Source organism: Ixodes scapularis, unplaced genomic scaffold, assembly GCF_016920785.2.
Source record: "Ixodes scapularis isolate PalLabHiFi unplaced genomic scaffold, ASM1692078v2 PGA_scaffold0__279_contigs__length_252992795, whole genome shotgun sequence".
Taxonomy (NCBI): Eukaryota; Metazoa; Arthropoda; class Arachnida; order Ixodida; family Ixodidae; genus Ixodes; species Ixodes scapularis.
The window spans coordinates 163,895,946-163,904,873 of record NW_024609835.1 but is presented as its reverse complement, the minus strand read 5'-3'; positions in this window follow the sequence as shown (position 1 = coordinate 163,904,873).

The window sequence follows — 8,928 nt, the reverse complement described above, 5'->3', positions numbered from 1 at the left end:
GGCGTGGTAAAAAAGCATAATTTCGTTCAAGGAACAACTATATGAGATTTGTATGATTTTAAATCAAATTTATTCGATTTAAATCAATAATTGAACTTAAATCACAGTATTTAAAATACAGTTCCTCTTTATCATCAAGTATTATTAAAAATGACAGATTGATTGATATATTCGTCCGATCACTGAAAACAATGCGGAAGTAATTGGTACTGTAAGTTTAATGTAAAGTTTAATCGGACACATTTTTATTGATGTAACCCCTACCACACTAAAAAAAAATTTTTTTATTAGCTGAAATTTTTATTTGCTTTTTTTTCGCGATTTGATTTCTTTTCAAAAATGCATTACTTTTCTGATATTTTTTTATTTATTTCCCAATTTGACCTGCTCGAAATAGAGCGTTACGTAAGTGACAGACAAAGTTGAAGGTAGAAAGAAAGCTTAATGCTCTCATTTGCTAACAAAAATGTATCGCTAATTTCCCTGCAATTGTGTTGCCTGGTGAAGCGTTCTTTGTTTAACGCCACTAACTGTCTTCTGGAGCTCTGCCTCCAGGACGCTCCACTCTTCTCCACTCCATTGACTTTACTTTGACTCTCTACCTTCTTTACTCCATTCCTCCACCATATCGACTCCATATAGCGGGAACTTTTCCGCTAAAGTTAGCGGGGAAGTTCGCGGTGACGTTTGTTTAGGCTTCAATTATTCTGAAAACCTGTCCTAAAAACCTGTCTCGTTAAAAGCTCAATTTCAGCCCTATGTAAATCTTTCTTGCTCGATGATTGTTCGATTTCTTTAGAAAACAATTGCACACAGTAGGCCTCAAGAGGTGGACAAATGGAAATTATTTTTGGGAATATTTTTACGGAATAGGTACGATTTTAATAATCATAGCTAAACCGGTTTGATATTTTGCCAGAATTTAAATAGCGAGTTAAATAATTTTGATTTTTCTTTACCACCCCGCTGCATTTAGTTTAGCTTTGGGTGTCTAGTTATCGAAGTTATTCTTCGAAGCTTGTTGCCAATGAAAAACGCTTTAGATCTAGAGCTTGCACACTACGGCCACTGACAGCTAATGAAACGCAGGGTTCACAGTTTTTGATTCCTAACTGGTCAATCTGCGTTCTCGGTGGCTTATGCCACCATCTCATTGGCTGCCGAGCAGTAAGGAGATGATCGGCTCTCACCCCGTTCTGCATTCCTTAAAGGTGCACTAAACACGTTTCTGAAATCGCCTGTTCTTGGTTATAACTTGTCTTTCGGGCTCCAAAGATTCTAGAAATTAAAAAAGAATTAAGCTCATGCGACGTCCATTTCCTTATCAAAAATGTGATGGAAATTTGTGCCACACCCCTTTCTGAGCGCAAAAATCTGAAGTACAGAATTCAGCGCAGGCACGCGCACCGGCGACGCCCCCGCTGCCGGCGCTTCCACTTGCAATTGGCTGACCCGAGCCCGGATTCACGCCGCCAGCGCCTTCGCTGGATCCTGCGTTCCGGATTTTTCGCTCAGAAAGGGGCGTGGCGCAAATTTCGATCACATTTCTAGTACGAAAATAGACGTCGCACGAGCATATTTTTTTTTTTTTATTTCTGGGATCCTAAGATTTTGTAAAATGAGTTTTCATTAAGAAGAGACGGTCTCAAACACTTCTTTGGTACACATTTAAGCTCTCAGCAGCAATAGCTAAAAAATAAAAATGAAAAAAAGGAGAAGCTTTTTTAACCTTAAATTGCAGCCAAAAAGAAAAAAAAAAGCGGCCATGTCATCACTGATTATGTGCAGCCAATGCCCATCATGGCCAAGTCCTGTAATTTGGGAAGTTGCACTTATTGCCTGCATCGATTCAATCGAAGGATCAAGGACGGAAAATAGCCCAATTGTCGAATCTGATGAAAAAAAAAACAACAAAAAAACGTGACCTATACATAGACGTCACGTGAACTATACGTATTCAAAATAAAAAAAAAATAAACCCTTGAAGTACGCATTTACACTCCTTGTGCAACCAGACGATACAGTTATTCGCAAGCTATAGCCCTATTTTCAAACAACTCCGTGTGACCTAGTTAACTGCGTGCGTCATCTGTACAGGGGAAAAGAGTTCTACGCAAACTAGCCTCAGTTTTCAAGTAAACAACATCAGGTGCCCCGGTTTACTGCGTGAATCATTTGTGTAGAGGAGAAACGAGTTCTTCGCAAGCTAGCCTTACTTTTCAAGTAAACAACAACAGTTACCCCAGTTTACTGCGTTAGTCATCTGTGTACAGAAGAAACGACTTCTACGCAAGCTAGCCTTTGTTTTCAAGTAAACAGCTCCATGTGCCCCCTTATAGCGAAAATTAGTACGTTTGATATTTGTTTAAATGTTTTTAATGCTCTTCAAATGTATTTTATAACTTACAATACACTAAAAGTACGCTAAACATACGTTCTCCAGTTCGTCCCTTGCTATTAAAAGGTATCTCTAAATATACGGAAAAAATATCTGTATTAGAAACATTACATAACGTACGTCATGTGATGTTTCTAATACACATATTTTCCTCAAATACATTCAAGTGCATAACTATTTTCATAAAATATTTTAAATCCATTTTGAATAAATGCCTATTAATATGAATTAGATTCGTTCAGTATCAAATAAATTGTTTCTCAGGCGCCTAAAACGACAAATAATACACGAGGTAGGCTTCGACAAAACATGACTTCTAAAATCAGGGCAGATTTTGAGCAGGAAGTTCTTATTTATATACCCATTTTGGTTTCAATCCACAAATCTCAAGAAAAAAATCCCACACTTTTCTTTGACGGTTGGCAACATTGTAGTAGAAGGCCAACTGGTTTCTGGTGTCTATAATCGACTCCGTGAGTATCTACGTTTTTAGCCGGAAAAAGTATGAATCCTCGCTAAAAACTTCCTGGAGGGCTCCATTACTTTTCAAGAGAAAGACGATACGTTTTTCGATAGTTCGTGTAACTTTTGAAGCTCCGAGGTGCAGATTTCTATGTGAAGTGACTGACAATTCAACATGGCTGCCATCTGCCCGCCACTGGCGGCCAGCTGTAGCCGAGACTTTCAGCAGAAAAAGAGCCTACCCATCGCCGAAAAGTTCCTGGAAGTCCTCCTGGATGTATGAGTAAGGCGCATGGTACGTTTGTGGCCGTTTGCGTGCATTTTCAAGCGCCGAGGAGGCAATTCCCCTCATGATGCGGCTGTGAAATCAACATGGCGCCCATCTTCCCGCCCGCATGGCTGACTATAGCGGCACCTCTCGTGGAACTTTGCGGTGCCCTCGAAGGTCAGCAGGTGTGCCGGACGCTTTCGCTGGTCTACAGGCCTTCGCGGGATGACAGGATGGCGACCAGTCCATTACAAGGTGAAAAAGTCAGTGCGGAGGCCGACCTTTTTTGTTTGCGGCCATTGCCAGTGTCCAACAGAAATCCGCCTCCATCGGTTTAAATTTTTAGGCATCGGCCGACGACCGAAATGGACGGATGACAGCTCACCATCGGTACCACACGGGACACGTTATTTTTTTCGAAACGCGTTTTTTAGTAACCGCGTTCCTTTTTAATGTTTGCTTACATGTCCGTCTGGGCGATGTTCGGGTCCCAGAACTTGTGCAAGAGGAAAGTATTTATTCTCTCTAACTTTAAGGATACCAGTCACAAGTTCTGTCTCATCTGTTGTTTCTTTTTCGTTTTCTTCCTTCGTTGCACGTGAGTGTTGTTTGCAGCGAGTGCTTGTCTTTTGTTAAGCGTAAAAGTGCATTCTGTAGTAAAATGAAAAAAGCGTTGCCAAAATATAGGGCTTTCTATAAAAAAATTAAAAAAAAACGCTAGAGGACTGACGGGGTAGAGTTTGCCATTGTACCGGTAGTACAAAATAAAAACGTTTCTAATTGCAATGTGTCTGAAGTGCTCAATACGCTTTACAGTTCTCTGGTGTGTGACTAGCATGCTGGGAGGAGTCTCTGGTCTACTTTCAACGAATGAGCACTATTTTCTGCATTTTATTACCAGATGTCTCGCAGCTTTAAGGTCGGGGAGGGACATTTAATAGCATTATTTAAAGAATATATAAAAAACGTATTAATAATGTGCTGCTAAAATGCATTTTATGGCAACTAAGAAATGCACTTTAAATATTTTCTTGAACACACCACAAATCCACTTTTAGCACATCTTAATTCGTTTAGAACACATTTTCAGTCATACATTTATTGCACCTGGAAATCTATTGACTGCACTCTAGAAAATGCATTTCGAATGCGGACAAAACAATACGGAGAAATAGATAGAATAAATGCATTTAAAATAAATCTAAGATATATTCTTTTTGTTTTGTGCTAAGGGTTAGTTAAGTGCGTGAGTCATTTGTGTACAGCAGAAGCGAGTGCTTCGCAAGCCGTCTTTAGTTTTCAAGTGAACAACAAAAGGTACCTTAGTTTACTGCGTGAATCATCTGCCCACAGCAAAAAGAAGTTCTTCCCAAGCTGGCCTTTGTTTTTAAGTAACAAGGTCAAGGTGCCCTTGGGTGATTCCACGTCAGTTCATGCAATGATGGTCCGGGTCATAATTTTGATATTTTTGTTAATAATATATATGAAGCCATGTTCTTGGAAGGAACGTTCCGCTATATATGAACGCCGTAACGTTTTTTTTTCGCTGAGATATAAAATAGAAAACCTCGAGGCGTGGAAATTGAGAAGATTTCACTATGCTACTTTGCACAGTCGTCATTTTCTCATCGAAGCTTTCACGTTACCATAACTTTTTTAATAAATTTCGCAAGAGATATACAACACATTTCCAAAAAAGTAAAAATATCAATAACATAATTCTATGCAAACAAAAAAGTCAAACATGGCAAAAAAAAAACACGTTTTGGAGACACATTCACAATTTTTGTGCAAATAAACTATATTCTATAATACTTCAGAAAACATATCAAAATGCGCGCCTTTGAATTATCCTTACGAATGTATAAAGATAATATGCCCACCCTTAATGGTCTTCTTGTTATTAACGCGGAAATGCGGCTGATTTCACAAAATGTGTTAAGATTGGGCGTCGATATTTAAAAAAAAACCATCTTTTATTTTTTTTAAACTCCCCTTGGCAGTTTGCAGTGACATGAACTAACCTGTGATGCCAAAACATTGAGTAACATATGACCTCCGAACGGGAAAAGCTGGGACAAACCTTCACTCGGAGCGAGCCGACGTCTCGTTATAGCGGCTTTGCCGCATAACGTCCCCTTCATGGAAGCGTCAAAAGCTGGAAAGCGGGACTCTGTCGTAGAGAGCGGAAAGTCGTGCTGTTCCGAAAATTGCTTTATCGTTGTGTAACTATAGCCCCCCCCCCCCCCCCCCCCTTTCCGCCGCCCTATCCTCTTCTTCCCGCCCCTTAACACGAGCAAGAAACGCCTGCGAACGTCACTGCTTGCGGTAGTTAGTTATCGTAAGCACATCACATTGCCTTGAAACTCAAAGCTGTGAAGAGTCAGTTACGGCAAAATAAGGCGAGAGTAGTTGTAAGGGAAAATATGCATGTCAGTTGGTCAGGAAACATTTCAATCTAAACCCAGAGACGAGGAAAAACAAAAATAACGGACAGTGCGAAACGAACTCTCAAACGCAGCTGAACTTATTCACAAGAAGAACGACAATAAATGCATGTCCACGCGGAAATAAATAAAATAGGGAAGATCAAGACATGCGACCGCAAAGACTTGGCCGAACCTAACCAGACAAACTAAATCACTCCAAGGTTAAAGGGGTCATGAAACGCTTTTCCAACTTTTTCCTGTTTCGCTTTCCTCCTCAACTCATAAATCGCGCATTCCACCAAACAGTTAAAGAAGACGAAAAGGGGGAGTCCCCTCTTGCTCGCACTCTCGTTTGTGTAATCCCGGACACATCCATTCTCCCCCTAGAAGATTAGCCCGTCGCTCAAAATTCAGACAAAAGTTGCTTTCCCCACCCCGTTCATTCCGAAGCTGACAGTGCTGTTGAAGCTACATGCTCGTTGGGCCAGCCACACTTGCACGTGAGCGTGGCAAATGTGGCTGCAGAGAATGAAGTCAGGTGATGAAAGGGAGGCGGCTGATTGGTCCGGCAAGCGCGTAGCTTCCACCACAATGTCAGCTTTGGGGTGAAGGGAATAAGTGAGGTCCGGTTGCGTGTGACGTCAGTTTGGACCCGATAATGCGCTTTTGGGACCGCGGATGTATCACAGTGAAAAGGCAGAGAGGTTGCGAAGGGGAGGAGGTACGAAATAGTCCGCTCTGTTTTCAAATTTTCGCACTGAAAGTCAGGCTTTTGACTTTCTACCTTTTTTCTTTTGGTCCACTGAACGATGTGCTATTAGTAAAATCCCAATCTAAAATGATTTATCCCAACCCGAAAATCGTTTCATGGGCCCTTTAAGGACAGCAACGGGAACGGGCACCTCTCCCAAGGACCTGAACAGCTGGGTTGCACCCAGTGGCGGATCCAAGAGGGGGCGGTGGGGGCGATCGCCCCCCCCCCCCCCGCCCCCAAACGCCTCGCCAGGCGACCCCCCCCGGGGTTCTTCGTCAGCTCGAAGAAAAAACGTAAGCAATCGACGCGAGGGACAAAAGATTAAAACAGCGGTGGGTGGACGTGCCTGCTGGGCCCTTCCAAAGTGGGGCTTATCTCCGTCAAGGTCACGGTACGTCTTCCCGACAGGGACGGCGGAGGCGCACCAAATATCAGGGTTTTCTACTGCAGGCACACTTCCAAACAAGACCAGCACGTCGAGAGAGAGAGAGAGAGAGAGAGGTGGCGTGAGAGAAGCAGGGGAGGTTGTTCTATACTCCGTTTCACCTTCAGTCCGAGCGCAGCGGACGCTAGGAGTAATCCCAGCCAATCCAGCGTGGAGAGAGTGTCATGTGACCTTGAGCTCCCTGTGTCCCTCTGCCCAACCGGCAGGTCACGCGATTTTCTCCCGGCGCTGGATCGGCTGGGATGGCCTGTGGCGTCCACTGCGCTCAGACTGAAGGTGGAACGGAGTATAGCGGGAATGCTGAACTGGTTCCCCATAAAAAGAAGCAGAGAGAAAGGAAAGAAAGGGGGATAAAGAAAGGGGGAGGGAAAATAGAGAAAAATAAAATAAAGACGTGAACGCTCTAAAGCGCGAGACGCATGCGCGAAAAATCAATCTGATTACGTCCGATCCGGCAGTGCGACTGCCTGATCCGAAAAATTTGGTCCCTTCAGACGTCGGATCGGCGATCCGACATGCGTCCAACGCGCCAGATAGTTTCGCACGGCGGACGGATTGTCGGATGCGTCCAGCCAATGACAGCACAGCTAGCGCGAACGTCATGATGACGTACTGGGTATGGCGGGACGAATAAGAAAACGGGACGGGCGCGGGAAGCCGGACGCGAGGATCTCGCTGACCCATTCGAGAAAGATGGCCCCGGCAAAAGAATGCACGCGCTAACTAACGAGAACAAGCTTCTAACTTCGCTCGTGTGAGCTAAATCGTCAATCTGGGACCAGAGATCTGTGAACGCGTACCTCCGCTGGAGTGCTTGGATCTCCTGGGCGGAGCCGAACGGATCGTCGTGTCGCATGCAAGGTCGGAAGCGTGTGTCTCAAACAGTCGCGTGCGGCGATTCGGAGCGGCGTTCGGACTGTCGGATCGGACGTCGGATCGGATGATTCTGCCGTCCATGTGTCTCGCGCTTAAGAGTTAATCTCGAGTTATTTCACAGGCGGTTTGCGACACCGGATTCGTCGAGGAAGTTCAGTAGCAGCTGCTGTATTATTTGGCGGCGACGGGCCGAACCACTCGGATAGATGATGTCCTCGTCGTCTGGATCACGAAGTCCAATTCTGGCGAGCTCAGTGACGAACCGTTGACGTGGATCGCTATATTCTTCGCAGTTGAAGAGGATGTGGCAAATGTTTTCTTCATCGTTGCAGCTCGGACACTGGGAGCTCTTTATTGCAGATATTTTAAAAAGAAACGCATTTGTAAATGCACTTCTGCTGCGTATTCTTATGAGGAGAGTGCACTTCTGTCTTTTAAGACCCTTTGTGATGCATGGCTGATGTTTGGAGTATGTTGTCGGAGAAAGTTCAGTTATGTCACTTTTGATGGACTTTCGTGTCGCATTGAAATCTGTTGGACTGGGGATAGTGCGCGGCAGTCCATGTGCCGCTCCTGCGAGTTTATCGGCTTCGGAATTACCAAACAGTCCCACATGTGAAGGTACCCATTGAAACGCAATGTTGAATCCAGAATTGTGTAAGTGCTTTAACGTAAGTTGAATGATGGCCGTCGTTTCGTCCATGGAGTCAGGATTACCTAGGCGTTGAAGTCCCGTTCGTGAATCGGTGACCAGCACTACAGTTTGTGGGGTATGTGAGGTGATGTAGTAAAGTGCCTTCTCAATGGCCTTAAGCTCTGCCGTGGTGGAGCTGACCACCGCTTGAAAACGGCCGCTCCATGTCGTGTTCTCCTTTGGTATAACAAAGGCCGCGGTAGCGCTGCACGTTCCAAAGTGAACGGAGCCATCGGTATATACCTGTAGAGCTCCTGGGTATTTTGAGGAAAGGACCTCCTCAGCAATTTGCCGCAGTACAATTCCTGGTAGATTTCCCTTCCTATACACTCCCGGGAGATGTAGATCGCACATTACTGGTGGTTCGCGCCATGGCGGTTCTTCAGCGCAAGTTAAGGGACGAAATTTCTGGAGTGGTGGTTCAACGTTGTGTAGCTCTTGTAAATGTAGGGTGAAATTGGAACGCCTTGCTTCTAGTTTCTTGAGCAACGTCACTCCACGTCTGGTTTGATGAAGACGTACAAGTTGATTAAGTGCCGATTGTGTCGCTCTCAGGTTAACGTATAGAGATGAGCTCTCTGCATAAACGCACTCATTAGGTG